The sequence below is a fragment of the Gopherus evgoodei genome, chromosome 2, assembly GCF_007399415.2.
Source record: "Gopherus evgoodei ecotype Sinaloan lineage chromosome 2, rGopEvg1_v1.p, whole genome shotgun sequence".
Lineage (NCBI taxonomy): Eukaryota > Metazoa > Chordata > Testudines > Testudinidae > Gopherus > Gopherus evgoodei.
In genome coordinates, this window is record NC_044323.1 from 258794921 (window position 1) to 258810461 (window position 15541).

Below are 15541 nucleotides of genomic sequence, written 5' to 3' on the forward strand. Positions count from 1 at the left end.
GGGGGAGGCCGCCGCCCCGGCCGCGCTCTATATATACCCGCCCCGCCCCCGCCCGCCCCCACCGTACTGTACGCCACGCACCGACTGCACGCAAAGCGCAGGCGCCAGCACAGGAGACTGGAGACGCGCACAGCGCTTGAGTGCAACAGGGAGAGTTAGGGAAAGCCGCATGCGCCGAAGAGGGAGCGGACAACAGATTGAACGCAGGAGAAAGCCGAGGGGGAAGGGGAAGTGGACGAGAGCGCATGCGCTAAGTGACAGCCGCGGGGACGACCGTACACATGCAAAGGGAGGAGAACGAACTAGCTAGAAAGCGCATGCGCAGTAGAGATGTGTGACGACTGATGAGACGTAAAGCGCGTGCGCCGCTGAAAGTCAAGCTGTCTGGATACGGGTATTGGCTAAGGATCTCGAGAACGCGTGCATAGTGCTAGAGACAGAAGAGAGCGCATGCGCTAGAGAAGTAAGTATGTGTGTGCGTGTATTGCACAGCAGGGGAGGTCAGGAAGATACTGACCGCGCACGCGCCGTGACAGGACTGAGCGCTCGGGTCGCGTGTGGTGTGAGGCGGAAGGTCCTAGTGCGCGTGTGCGGGGTCTGTCTCCGCTCTGGGTAGGAGGCTTCTGCTGAGCTGTGGCTCGTGCCCTTCTCCCGCGCGCGCCCCATGAGAGAACCGTTTCACGTAGAGGTGGTGCTGTTCTCTCAGCCGCCTAGGCGGGAGGAGGGGTTGTGTGCGCGGCTGAGGGGGTTGCACTGTGGGAGCACCTGGGTGATCCGGTGCCGGCCTGTGCTGCTCGGCCGCATCTCTATCCCCATTCTGTTCCGGGGCGCGGGGACGAGCTGCGCTGCCTTCCCGTCTGGTGCTGCCCAGGGGGGCTCCGTCGCCCTCTTTCCCTGGCCTGGGGTACACGGCTCTGGCTGGTGACGTTTGCCTGCCGCTGCCTTGCCTGCGTGTGTTCCCATGGCGCCATCAGGCTGGGGCGGTAACGCCTTGCGACGGTGTTGAGCTCAAACTGGCCTTTGCAGGCAGAGACCCTCCCCCTCCCCTGACCCACCCTGGGCTAGAGTTTGGCCATGCCCTGCTTCTGCCCACATTCAACCTGCAAGGGTGCAGTTCTCGGACTCCTGACCTAGATCGAGCTCCTAGTCAAGCAGGATTGATTATACAGCACCCTTGTGGAAACTACGCAATTGATAACACGGGAAATTAGGAGTAGGTAAATAAACTACATTCAAAAGCAGCTAAAAACACAGTAACAGGTGGAAACAGTGGGGAGATTTAGAGCTATGTGATCGGCAAGCATGGGCAAGGGGGGGAGAAATTCAGGGGTGCACAGCAGGCCCAGTACAGTGCCAGACTGCATGCCAGGGAGATCTAGTCACATCTAGAGTGTTGGGGTTCTTAGGGATTGGCTTGTTTTCGCCTTGTTTTGAAATGGGATTTGCTTGATTTTTGGCTTATTGTGAAAGTTGGGGGTGCTTATTTATCACGTGAAAATTGGCAACTGTGCTACAACCTTAGGCAATTTTCTTCAAAAAAGTGTTTTAAGTTGGGTCCTTAAGTAGGTGGCCTGATTTTTTTTTTAAAGCATTTGCAGCTCCCAGCACTAAAAAATAGACCACTTCTTTAGGCATCTAACTTTATGCACCCAGGGCTAGAACTGGTGATTTAAGCTTTGCAACACTCAGAATTGTAGCACTTTACTACCTAGTGAAATCCACAGTCCTGAATTAGGCACCCAGGATCTTTATATAATGCATGGAGAGAGAGGCCTCTAAAAAAATTTCCCACTAAAGTCAGCAAGCTGAGCAGAGACCTGCTTCAGCCAGCCAATAGGAAATTATGAGGAAAGGGTTGGGACCTGAACTCTGCCCCTCAGAGGGAGTTAGGCACCTATTTCCACGTGAATTCATAGTCATGAAACCTCTCCTGGAGCTAGGTGCCTGGACTGTTTTTTTAATTTTTTATTTTTCAAGAAATACCGGAAGAGGTGGCGGTGCCTTCCCATAACTTTCAGCTCAGTGGTTAGAGCATTCACCTGGAATGTGTTGGAGATCCATATTCCTCCCTGTTTCAGTGCATATTCAATTATTTATACACAGTGGAACATTGAATTTAGGCACTGAACTGCCACTTTAGGTGCTTAAGTCATTTTGTGGTTCTAGACCCAAGTGTAGAGCACTTTGGATTTACAGTTCTCCACCACATCTTGTTCAAAGATTTGCAGTATACAGCAGCCTACCTCATCATTTTTGTTCATAAGTGCCTGTTTAAGGAGGAAAAGTTATTTTCCCTTTGCATGGGACTACAGATTAAGTTGTTTTATGTGATATCCTAATGCTAGCAAATTATTGATAATATCGTCCAGTCTAAAAACTGAGAATAAGTACTAGCTGGTTTTGCTAAACTATTTTGCCCCCATCTTGGTACCTAATAAATCTGTTCAAAACAAATTGAATTTTACTTTGGATTCTATTTTAATAATGCCTGTAGCTATTGTTTTAAAAATTTAAAGGTAGATTGGTTTTTAATCAAATCATGGGCTTTTGCCTCATTCTCCAGATATCAGTTTTACTGGTTGAGAATCTGTGTTCCAGGTAGGTTGGATTTCATATTATTGAGTCTTTCAGTTTTACTGCTGGACTTTATCATTCTGTTGTATCACATTAAGGCTTGGTTAACACTTAAATTTTGCTGTTACAGCTATGTTGGTTAACAACAGTATGTGTGTGGGAGGGGGGATGACACTTCTGATTGACATAGCTACACCAGCAAAAGCCCTAGATGCAGTTATACTGGCAAAAAGTCCTTTTGAGGATTGGTGTAATATAAGCTATACCAGCAGAAGAACTTTGGCAGGATAAGATGTGTGTGTAGCAATACTGGCAAACCTTTCTAGTGTAGGCAAGACATCCGTTTCTGCTCTAGTTGTTTTATATGATTAGTCTATTGCTTTTACTTAACCTACAAATTTTAATTTTGATCAGTTAAGTTAGACTGTTTCACAGAATTTCTGTTATCACAGTTTGCTGTGTTTCTGGATTAGGTACTGAAGACTTAATACCACATCTGGGCATTTTTGGATCGTAAAAAACAGCTCAGTTCTCTGACTTTTTATTAGGAGCCTATCATAAACCACTGTCATGATCTTCAACACATAAGGCATTAATTATGGGAAGAAATAACTGGTGCAAACACCATGGATGCAGTTTAGAAAGGCTGTATGACAGTACTCATAAAAAATCCAAACTTCCTCTTTATAAACATCCTCCATTTTAGAAGTGGAGGATGTAGCATTCATTTAGAATTGTATAGTCTTGTCTTTTTGCTCTGTTAAGATAATTAAATAAAATTTCAGATTCTTGTTGAAAAACTGCTTAAATGGGCTGCTGTGTTCATTACAGCACACATCCCTAAAATATCATAGGCTAAGAAGCATTTGCTTCACAGTAGTCTTAGATATACTACTTGTTTTTTATCTTTGTTAGTGTTTCACTCCCTCCCCCTTCTGAGGCTTCTTTACATAGTTTCAGGGGAAAGAGTAAGAGCCCAGGATTTGAAATCTTGTTTTCATTTCCTTTCACCAACATCTGTCATCTTGAGCCCTAAATAGAGCTGCAGGAGTGATTATTTGTGGTCTTTGCTGCCACATGTTAAGAGTTATTTTGCTAGGGTGAGAATCCTTAGCCCACCGAAAGAATTGTATCTGGAGCTGGAGAGGAGGGGAGTTAGTCCTCACGTGAAGACACTGAATTTTGTATCGGAGAAATTATAATCCAGGCAACTGACTATTCAAACAGTGTAATGTGATAACCTATTATTGCATGTTAATAGTGATAATTTGTCAATGAAATTGTTTTAATCCAGATTTAAGAATAAATGAAGATTTCTGGTTTTATTTTACAACAGAACAGACATAAGTACAATCTTGTTTACAGATGTATTTTGAAGAAATAAGATAGTCAGATGTATTAAAACAGATATAATCCAATTATATTTACATGCTAATTTACATTATAGTAGTTATTTTTTGCTATTTTTAATCTAATTCTAAAGTAAAGGTATAGTGATGAAACTATAGTGTATGTATGCATACACTATACAAATCTAAGAGTGCTGAAATTGCAAAGTCAAGCACTTAAATTAGGAAATGCCAAATTTAAAGTTGCCCATGCAACCGTAATTTAACCACCCTTTTGTGTAGACTTTGATGCAGACTTAGGCCATGTCTACATCTAAAATTTTGCAGCGCTGGTTGTTACAGCTGTATTAGTACAGCTGTATAGGGCCAGCGCTGCAGAGTGGCCACACTTACAGCAACCAGCGCTGCAAGTGGTGTTAGATGTGGCCACACTGCAGCGCTGTTGGGCGGCTTCAAGGGGGGTTCCGGGACGAGAGAGCAAACCGGGAAAGGAAACCAGCTTCCCCGCGGTTTGCTCTCTCGGTCCCGGAGCCACCCAGCAAACCGCAGGGAAGGAGACCTGCTTGCTCGGGGTTCCGGGACCGAGAGAGCAAACCGGGAACGCCGCGGTTTGCTCTCTCGGTCCCGGAGCCACCCAGCAAACCGCAGGGAAGGAGACCTGCTTGCTCGGGGTTCCGGGACCGAGAGAGCAAACCGCGGCGAAGCTGGTTTCCTTTCCCGGTTTGCTCTCTCGGTCCCGGAACCCCGAGCAAGCAGGTCTCCTTCCCTGCGGTTTGCTGGGTGGCTCCGGGACCGAGAGAGCAAACCGCGGCGAAGCTGGTCTCCTTTCCCGGTTTGCTCTCTCGGTCCCGGAACCCCGAGCAAGCAGGTCTCCTTCCCTGCGGTTTGCTGGGTGGCTCCGGGACCGAGAGAGCAAACCGGGAAAGGAAACCAGCTTGATTACCAGAGGCTTCCTCCTTCCACGGAGGTCAAGAAAAGCGCTGGTAACTGTCTACATTGGATTACCAGCGCTGGATCACCAGCGCTGGATCCTCTACACCCGAGACAAAACGGGAGTACGGCCAGCGCTGCAAACAGGGAGTTGCAGCGCTGGTGGTGCCCTGCAGATGTGTACACCTTCAAAGTTCAGCGCTGTAACTCCCTCACCAGCGCTGCAACTTTCTGATGTAGACAAGCCCTTAGTGCATAATCACATGCAATTTTTTTCCACAGAACCCTAGCCTCATTTGGTGCAGAGGAGAGACTATGCTCACTGAATGTGTTGCTGGTCAGAAATGTTCCAGCAAAAATTAATTCATTTACCTTCATGTAGGAAATATTATAATTCAGTGTTTGCAAAACAAAATTCTTGATTCATTGAGAAATTTTGGCAAATTTGGGTTTGTTCCAGTGCGGAATGAACCCAGATTTCAATTCTTACGAACCAAAAATTGTGAGTTTAGTCAGTTCTAGTAACTATTTAATTTTTTTATCCTCATCATTCTGTATGTTGTCCCATTCTGTATTTATTATATACCATCCAAGCTCTGTATTGAGTACAGAATTAGGCCATGTCTATACTAGCATTTATATCAGCAAAATTTTTATCACTCAGGGGTGTGAACTTTCCCTGCCCCCCGGGAGTGACATAAATTTTGCTGGCATAAGCGCTTGTGCATAGTGCTACGCTGGTGGGGGACGCTCTCCTGCTGACAGATTCTGCCACTCATTTAGCTGGTGTTATGTTGACCAGAGAGGTGTCTCCCATCAGCATAACGTGACTACACGAGCGCTCTTACAGCATCAGAGCTGTATCGGTACAATTGTGCCACTGTAAGCTTGTAATTGTAGACACAGCTTTAGTAATTTCCTCAGGGAGTCTTTTGTTGGTGTTCACTGTAGCATGAGCACTTCATAAACATAAAAGACATTCATTAAACATGCCAGTGAATTGAAGTGGTTTATTATCCCCATTTTAGAAATGGGGAACTTAAGCAACAAGATAAGAAAGCAAAAATTTTGGATGCTCAATTTGAGAAGCCATGGCCTGACTTTTCAGAGTACTTAGCATTTAATAGCACTCTGAAGCATGGCTTCTACTGACTTCAGTTGTAACTATAGGTGTTCACCACTTGTGCAAACCTGGCACAAGTTTTCTCAAATAGGATACCCAGAAAATGAGGAATACTGTTGCCAGCTGTGAAAATTCAGTTTGTGTGGCTTACCCAGCATCACCTGGGGACTGAAAGGCAGGGATAGAATCGAATTCTCATTGGTAGCATTCACTGACTTAATCACAAAACCATCCTCTCTCTTCCTGCAATTCTCTTCCTCATTCACTACATACCTTCCAACTTCCACAACAAACCAGGCAAGGGTCTTACAGACAACAGCCTTCTTTACTACACAACCCTGATTACTCTAAGTACGACCCATCCTGTGTATGGGGCAAGGGTCCTGTGGGAAAAAAATATGGTCAAGTAATTCACGGCTATCCTAATACCCTTATACAAGGAATACAAATTAATGTTGCATGAGCAACCATATTTCTGACTGCCAGTTTTTGCCAGTGGTTTTCAGAGATATTTACTGATAACAGAGAAATAATGTAACTCAAGAATCTTCAGCTTCATTCCAAGTTTTGAAGATGAGTATGTTCAGCTGTGTGCTACAGACCCTCCTGCTTCTGTGCCCACTAGCCACCCCCTTCTTCCCTATTCTCCAGTGTCTCCTTTTCTCTATTCCCTTGCTTCTACACCACCCTGTTCCATTCCCCCTAACCAGTTCCTGCTTCTCACCCCTCTGTATCTGAGTCAACTTGCTTTCTCCTCCTCCTCCATACTGCCTTGGAATCAGCAGGGGAGTACTGGGAACACAGGAGACCACTCTGGCCTGATCTAAACCTAAAACTGAAGTTGACCTAGCCACATTCTTTAGAGATGTGAAAAAGTGAAGCTGTAACAAAGCGGCCTTTGGCGGGACACTACTGAGAATATCAGTTCAGGACAAATTGCTTAGAGCAGGGCAGTCACAGTCGAAGGCTGGGGTCCTTCACTACTAAGGCACACCAAACCAGCCAAACAGAGAGGACTTCAGTTTTACCTAACCAGAAATCATACAAGCAATTCCCTCAGACTCTCTAGTTTCCCAGTATCACCACCAGCACCACTCCTTATGGAGATGAATGGTTATGAAAACCAATACCCCAGTAAAAGAAAAAAAGTTCTCCCGATCCCAAAGGACCAAGCCCCAGACCCAGGTCAATATACAAGTCAGATCTTACCCACAAATCATGCTGTTGCCAATCCTTTAGAATCTAAAATCTAAAGGTTTATTCATAAAAAGAAATATAGATGAGAGTTAAAATTGGTTAAATGGAATCAAATACATACAACAATTGCAAAGTTCTTAATTTAGGCTTGTTTTAGGCTTGATGGGATTACTGCTGATTTAAACCAATCAAGTCTCTGGAGTACAAACATCCCAGCTTGGATGTGTCGTTCAGTCCTTTGTTCAGAGCTTCAATTTCAAGCAGAGTTCCTCCAGAGGTTAGAAGCAGGATTGGAGACCAAATGGAGGGGTTTCGGGGGCCTTTTATATCCTCTGCCATGTGGAAAGACTCCTTTGTTCTTACTGTGGAAAATCAAAGCAGCAAGATGGAGTTTGGAGTCACATGGGCAAGTCACATGTTCCTGCATGACTCAGCTCTTTGCAGGTAGAACAGCCATTGCTCACATGTTACCCTGAACATCTCCAGGAAGGCTCCTCAGATGTGGATTGGTGTCTCCCAAGGTCCATTGTCAGTTAAGTGTTGATTGGGCACTTAATCTGAATAATTTTTTCTCAAGAAGCTAATCAAATGCTTCACTAATGCTACTTAGCATCAAACACATTGAGATACAAGTACATAGCCCATATTCATAACTTCACATGCAAAAATGCTACATACATACAGACAGCATAATCGTAACCAGCAAATTACAACCTTTTCATAGACACCTTACTTGTCCTCCTTTGTACAAGATTTGGTGCAACTATAGGACCTTGGTTGCAAAAATGATTTATACAGTCACAGTTCATGTCAATAACGTCACAGAAGCCAACCTAAGCAACACTGTAGGCACCACTAGGTCGATGGTGAATGTTTATGCCAACCTAGGTACCACCTCTCAAGGGGGTGAATTTGCTACAGTGATGGGAAAAACCTGTCACTCTAACATGTCTGTGCTTCAGTGGTGTTGCTGTACTGTGCCGCTTCAGTGCTGGTAATGTAAGACTTACCTTCCTTGTTCTCAGGTTCATCACCCAGCACAATAATGACTTGGCAGTCAGAAAAAATTGCTGAAAAAGTCTGCTTCACCCCAGAGCTGAGCAATGCTCAGTAGAAATGGAATGTTCACTACATTTGGCTGCCAGCCCTTAACAAACCTCTACTGAGAATATGCAAATAGATTTTTATAGGTTTACAACTCAGAAGTTGATTTTCACGGGGGCAGTATAAAGGAACCTCTCTGGACCCAGGGTGATCCTCCTCCATATTTCAGATCCTTGCTCCAACACATAGATATGCTACAGCGTCTCAATTAAATAGTTGTAAGAATTTTAATCAAAATGATTTATTTTCCTCTAGTTCACAGAAACAGCTGAACTATTTTTGCTCTAAAGTAAAAATAAATAGAGGGGAGGGAATCTGTATTAACACTGTTTTATCATATACCATCACTATGAAATATTAAACTGGACAAGCAACTTTTAGCTTTCTCTTTAAAAAGGAAAAACTAACCTTTAGGAAGTATAGAAATAGGCAGTTAAGGTTACCCAAACATCATTAGTCGTGCCCCTGTACTACATTAAAGGATCCTATCCAGCATACCTTTAAACTTTTTGAGATGTGGTCTAGGTCAGTCACTCTGGGGGAGAAGGCAAGGAATGGTCTTGTGGTTAGGGCACAAGATTAAGCTGAGCCTTTAGTTCCATTCCTAGTACTGTCATAGGGCTTCCTTTGTGGATTTGGACAAGTCACTTAACCTCTGTTCATCATTTTCTCTGTCCAAAAGATAGGAATTATTCCTTGCTTCTCAGGAGTGTTGTGAGGTATTCAGATATTACAATGTTGAATGCAAAAAAAAGCTTGTAAATAAATACAAGAGAAAATAAATGCATTTTGAAAGTTTAATGAGTTTTCAAAAATCAGTAGTTATCTCAAAATTGAAAAAGATAATTAGTTTGGTAAAGCTTGCATATAGATTGTAATAAATGTGAAGCACAACATGTTTTTATATATACACATGTCTTCAATCCTACATGTGATTTTTCACCACTACACTACCTTCTGTTCTCACCAAGTAACTTGTGCAATTCAGGACTTGGCATTTATTTAATTGTCTGTAAATATTGTAAACAAGATGGTTATAATTTATATGCCTAGCAATACTTTAAGAGGAAGATGTAACTTTGGTGATCAGCATAAAACAATTGTCCTCTATGTGCTTTTTGATTATGGAGTGGTTGTGTTTGTTTACTTCTTTGAAGACAGACTGAATTTCCCACATAATATAGGCTAACTTCATGGATTTTATTAAAACATGATTTACTGGAAGTAGAGAAAGTCATATCAAAACAATACAATGGTATGAATGTCGATGTAAATGTCTATGTATGTCTTGGTAAAGTTAATCTAAGCAGGGTCTGATATATAGGTCAGAAATGAGAAATTTGAGAATTACCTGCTTGCAACTTTATGGTACCGTGTCAGTCGCTTGAGTGCCACCCCGCTAAGCTGCAGCAATGCCCCCTTGTCTTAGGCAGATGTCCCCTATAGATAGAACTTTGAAGTGAGACTATTATATTGACGTGGAGTTCACAGGTGCACTTATCTTGGAGGAAAAAAATTGGTTCCTTTTGGCCTGGGCAAAATAGTGTTTGGTTTCATTTTTGTATAAAGATCATTTGAACTTTTTCCAGCTGAAACTAATTAAAACAAATTGTCATGCAACACTGTCAGTCAAGTCAATGGAAGCCTAATTAGTATCCAGAAGGATTTCAGCCAAGAAAGATGGAGATGCCTGAAGAGTGGGAGGTGAATATGGTGTTTTGTTCTCTCGCACACCCTTAAACAAAGATACAGTGCTCCTATTTTCTAATAATTTTCTCTGAAGAATTATTTCTTCTCTATATCAAATATAAATTGTTGACAGATGAAGGTTGATCTGTCACAGAAGCTAGGAGCCATGTTGATTAACCATGAAAACAGAGATGCAATACATTTTCTACTAGATGGTTATATTCAGTCACTCGTAGGATTATGAATAAGAGAGCCTAGTAAACTGTGGTGTTAATTTTGCTGGTCACTGATAAAGTGACCCTGTGTTTCACTCTGTGGTTCCTGTAATATATAGTTTCTGGTTGCTGTTGAGACAGGTTTGTCTACATGGCGGTTTTAAACCACATCATATTGAGCTTCTGGTTTGAAAATGCTTATATACACATGACCCAGTCCATCGTTATGCATTAACTCTGCATTTATCTGGAGTACTCTTACAAAGTGGACTTGGTTTGCTTCAGATTGAACTAGTTTTGTCTATTGTTTGTGTGGACGTAAGTGCTGCATATCACTTTTTTCATGCTTCCAACAGTTATCTCACACTGCTTTGCAGGGTGACTTACAGATGTCTATTTTCCTGTGTGCCCTCCCTGCTCTGGTGTCAAGTTCCCAGGACAACACTACTCTCCCAAGTTTAAAAGCTGGCCCAGAGTCAGCTGTGGCCCACTTGCTCCTAATCCCAGTCTATAGGCATTCTTGTGATACAAATGCAATAACATACCGGAAACCCCACAGCATGCCTTGTGCAGCTGCTTGGAGCTTTGCTGAGCCCCTGGATCTCATTGCCATCCGGGAGAAGTGTCTTTTCAGGAAGCTCTTGTGACCAGCGACCGAAAAAATACTTTTCTAGGGACATTGTAAAACAGGTGTCTGTGAGTGGTCATGACCGGGATGTTGACCAGTGCTAGATAAAGAACGAGCAGCTCAGGAGAAAATACATTGATATAAGGGACAGAGGAGACAGTCCAGTGGGGTACATGTGACCTGTCAGGTTTTTGATGACTTGGACAGCATTCTACACAATTATAGCACAACCCGCCCCAGGTACAATTTTGAGCCTTCTGCCCTCACATTGCCCTCACTGGGGCCAACTGGCAAAATCCATCAGGGTCTGAGCAGGAGGATGCCAGAGAGGATCTGTCCACTGACAGCCAGGATATTTTTTGGGACTCAAGACCCCAATGACAGCCAGCAGGAAAGTCAGCCCTAGACTAGCCCTGCTGCGTCTGTCTCTGATTCCTGCCCTGCATCAGCTGAGCTAAGTCCCAGCCAGGACCATAGAGGTAGATTTCCTGGAAGGAACCTCAGCATGTTAGTATCTATAATTCATTATTTTTTTATTATTGTGCTATACTGGCATTGTGGCTTCAGTTCTGATGTCCCAGGACCTAAGTTCCCTCTAAGCTTCACGGCTGCGCAGCTGCCTATTAAGCCACAAAGGGGCTCAGGGCTGCGGCGGGGAGAGATGCTTCTCTCCCAGCACGGACCTGCTGCAGCGGGTGAGGAGAGGCACCCCTCCCGGCCAGCTCCTGCATGGACCTGTCCCAAACTTGCCGCAGCTGGGAGAGAAGAGCCCCTCCCTTGGCCCATGCCCATCGGAGCTGCTGGGGAGAGGAGTCCCTCCCAGGGCGGTGGGAGCTGCCAGAGAGAGGAGTCCCTCCCCTGGCCTCGAGCTGCTGTGGCGAGAGAGGGATGGGGGGAGTTTTCTCTCCCTGCCGCAGCTCTGGGACAGCCTGCACCCCAAACCCCTCATCCCCGGTCCCATCCCAGGGCCTTCACCCTGTGAAAGTAGAATGAATTATATTGTAAAAATAAGAATGGATAAAAGAAATGTTGTATGTACCTTTTAAGCCAGGTGCCAGGAAAAGAAACATTAGGCATAAACAAGGGTGCTAATGGCGAAACATTAACAGAAGATCGATAATAGTAAGGAAATAAGATATGCATGCCTAGCCCAGGTAAACATATCAGATTCTGCTTCCTTTGTTATCTTGATAAGTGCTCACCCTTTTATCTGTATAAATAAGATAGTTTGTGTCTTGCATGGTGCTCACATTATCTGGGTGTTATTAGCAGAGCGCTGTGCTAATTAATAAAACAGAGTGGTCTGACAAACTGTGAGTCCTGAGTCTAACTTTGACAACCCCTAGACGGAGCCCTCATTCCCTGCTCTCAACCCTCTGCCTGAGCCCCCTCCTGCACCCCAAACCTCTCATCCCCAGACCCACCCCCACAGTCAGAGCCCTCACCTCCCCCCACACCTCAACCCTCTGCCCCAGGCCTGAGTCCCCTCCCACACTCCGAACCCCTCGGCCCCACCCCCACCACATGAATTTTGTTATGTGCACCAAAATGAAGGTGATGTATTGGTGCACATAACACAATTCATTCCCGACGTGGACATAAAAATTAGAGGGAACACTGCGCCAGGACTGCTGCCATTGTAGGTGGATGTGAGCAAGGAGCCCTTCCGAGTATCCAGCCCCCACATCCCTCCCTCAACCCATGCTGTCTGTTCAGCTCCACTCGCCTCCTGCATGTTTTCAAAATGGCAGGTGCTCCACCTGGCAATCGGCCTCTGCGACATGCTAATACCACCGCTATCAATTGTTTACAGATGTAAGCAGAGTCAGGATAAGCTCTACCCTGACATCTGGTGGAAGGAATTTCAGAGAGTGTATTTGCATAGGCACGCCTACCCCATCCCAGGCTGCCGAGCTGTGGGACTGCTTTGTGACAAATGACTCAACCTCAGTTGGGTGGTACTTGCTAGACAAGGGACATGGTTTCCAAAATCCAATGACTTGAGAGAGGCTGGGGACAGGTATCTGTGTCTGGTGGTGCAGTCTCCTTGTGGAGCCAGAAGCACCAGTTCCACCCCCTCCTCTCTCCACTGTGGAATGTCAGAGTTGATTTTTTTATTCCCTTAAGATTCCAGATACAGGTTACTGAGCTGAACTCACTTTGGGCTAATGGTGCACTAGCACTGGGGCTCCCCTACTAAGAGCTGAAATCACTAAAGAGCTGAAATTACTGAGCTGAGAGCACTGAGTACTGTGCTAACTAGTGAGGGAGCCTGAAGCTAAACTGTGGAACAGAGCAGCTGGTGGAGTGGAGCAGTTTGTGGGGACAACTGGGAGCAGCTCACGGGACAGCTGGTGGAGCAGAGCAGCTGGTGGAGCGGAACAGTTTGTAAGGACGGCTGGAGGAGCAGAGTGGAGCGGCTGGTAAAGCGGAGCAGTTCGTGGAGAAGGTGGAAGCAGAACCCACGAAGAGGCAGAGCAGTTGGCCCCGGACCACATAAGGTGCCCCTTTCTACCCAGCCTGGGGGGAAGGATCTCTGCAGATAGACTCTCAAATTTTGGGGCTGCACTGACCCAGGACAGAGACTTTTGGATTGTGGGACTTTTGGGACTGTGGGTGATTTGGGGGTTGCTGGACTCAAGAGCCCAGGAAAACGGACACAGCCCAATTTCCTGGGGTGGGTCTTTGCTCATGGTTTGGTCTAGGAACTCTAGTTAAGGTGTTTTCCCAATTTAGTGTTTGTTGTTTATCTCATGTAATTAAACCTTTTCTGCTACACCGAGACTCTATGCTTGCGAGAGGGGAAGCATTGCCTCTTTGAGGCGCCTAGGGGTGTATGTCAGATTGTCCCAGGTCACTGGGTGGGGGCTCGAGCTGGTTTGGCATTGGGTTATTGAAACAGAACCCCTGGATACTGAACCCAGCCCTTGTTGCTGCCAACTCAGAGGGGCAGAAGGGTTACACAGGTCTATGGCATGGAGGGCAGTTTTGCCCATCTGCCTGTTTTCCTTCCCATCATCTGTCCTGAGAGGTGGAACATCCCCTTCCCCTTTCTGCTGTCTCAAAATGGGGGCTTCCATCATGGTGCAGCTGCAGTCTTCACACCACACCACCACCATCTCCTCCAGCAGATTCAAATAACAAAAGCATTCATTTGGACAAAAGTCAACAGTTTATTGAGACAGTGGTTATGGGAGAAGAAGTTTCGTTAGTGTTCATAGTGTTTGGTTAGTGAGAGAGAAATTCATACTGCATACTTGGGTAAAAGTGTAAACAGTACTACTCCCTGCTGAGATATAAATGCCCTGTGACATGCATTCAAGCTGACAGTCATTACAGGACTCTGTCTGTTTTTCTCTGCACTTTCTCCATGTTTGCAAGAGAGAGACAGCAGAACTGAATACTGAGGATTTGCTCCATTTGTTTTGCACATGATAGTGCATAGCTGTGCGCCCCATCCTTGGTATAGCTTGCAAGGCCTTCCCACTCCTGCACACGTTTAGGGGGCCTTTCCTGGCTGAAAGTCTTCAGTTATATCTTGCTGGTCTGCCTCTTGCCTTTTTTTGAATAAAACCATTCTGTACTTCCTAGTCACTCACCTCAGCACAACATTGAGACCCCAAAGGGGATGTAGAGGGGATTACTATCCAGTTCATCCCCATGCCCCGTCATAAATCTCCTTTAACTCATATCATAAAGTGCTTCTAGCACACAAACAAAATGGGAACATAACTCCAACTCTTTCATCCCCAAACAGCATATACAGAAATCCCAATGTACCAAGCAGCCGTCTCTTCCTCCTCACATGTAGATCATTTACCATCTGAGAGATTCTCCCAAGACAGGGAAGAGTCTCAGGGAGCTAATCACATGTAGCTATATAAGAAATGCTACTATGGCCAGTCTGGAATATGAACAGTAAGCAGTTTTCCCAGGAGATTGTGGCATTGGGCAAGGACAGCATGGAAAAAGACAGGGAGCTGTAGCAGTAACTTGTGGATGCCATTTTGAGCCAGAATATGCTATCCTCCAAAACATGCTCTTGCTTGGCCAGCAGGTCCTGCAGTCATGGACCAAGGTGAGTCCATCAGCCTATGAGCAATTCTTGGTACTAGGACCAGCAGCAACTCCTTTCCACCAAACTACCCCCAGCAGTGCTCCCGATGCTGTTCTCTCAGAACCAACCTCTGGGCACCAAGAACTCTACACCTGAAAGCCAAGCTCTTTTGAGCCGTGCAATACCCCTGAAATCTTTGAGCCACAACATTCCACTGAAGAACCCTTGCCGAGAAGAAGAGCCAGATGGAAGTCATATACACATCTGTAACTTTAACTCCCTCCCTCCCCAGTTTTTTTCCTATTTACAGTGTTCTTATTGTTGCACTTTCAGTTCTGTTTGCACTGTTGCTTTGATTAAAGGTTGGCTTTATTAGTTGGTAAATTACTAGATTGTTTAAATTTATTTGCAAAATACATATTTTTCTATTGGTTTCATAAAACCTTTATTTTGGGTTTATCGTTCTTTCATAATAAAAACGGCTTACAACACATCCGTTATGTGTCGTCATTGCACTTAATTGAAATTTATTTAAATAAAGCTGAAATAATTCCCTAGGAACTTTTGTAAAACCCTATGAATGTTTCACTTCCATCACCCATACACAGCACCCCAGTGCTCATAATGTATTTTTTCCAACTCTCCTCTCCACATACTAACATGCTTAGGCGAAAG

The 15541-nt window shown here is 44.9% G+C and overlaps 1 long non-coding RNA gene across 2 annotated transcripts in view; it reads left to right on the forward strand.

Annotated features, from left to right (window-relative positions):
- Positions 1-72: 72 nt before the first annotated feature.
- LOC115647014 overlaps positions 73-15541 on the forward strand; it is a 143606-nt gene continuing 128137 nt past the window's right edge. For both annotated transcript variants that reach the window (XR_003999189.1, XR_003999190.1), the window contains exon 1: positions 73-2598. This is a non-coding gene — a long non-coding RNA (uncharacterized LOC115647014). The remainder of the gene's footprint in view (positions 2599-15541) is intronic.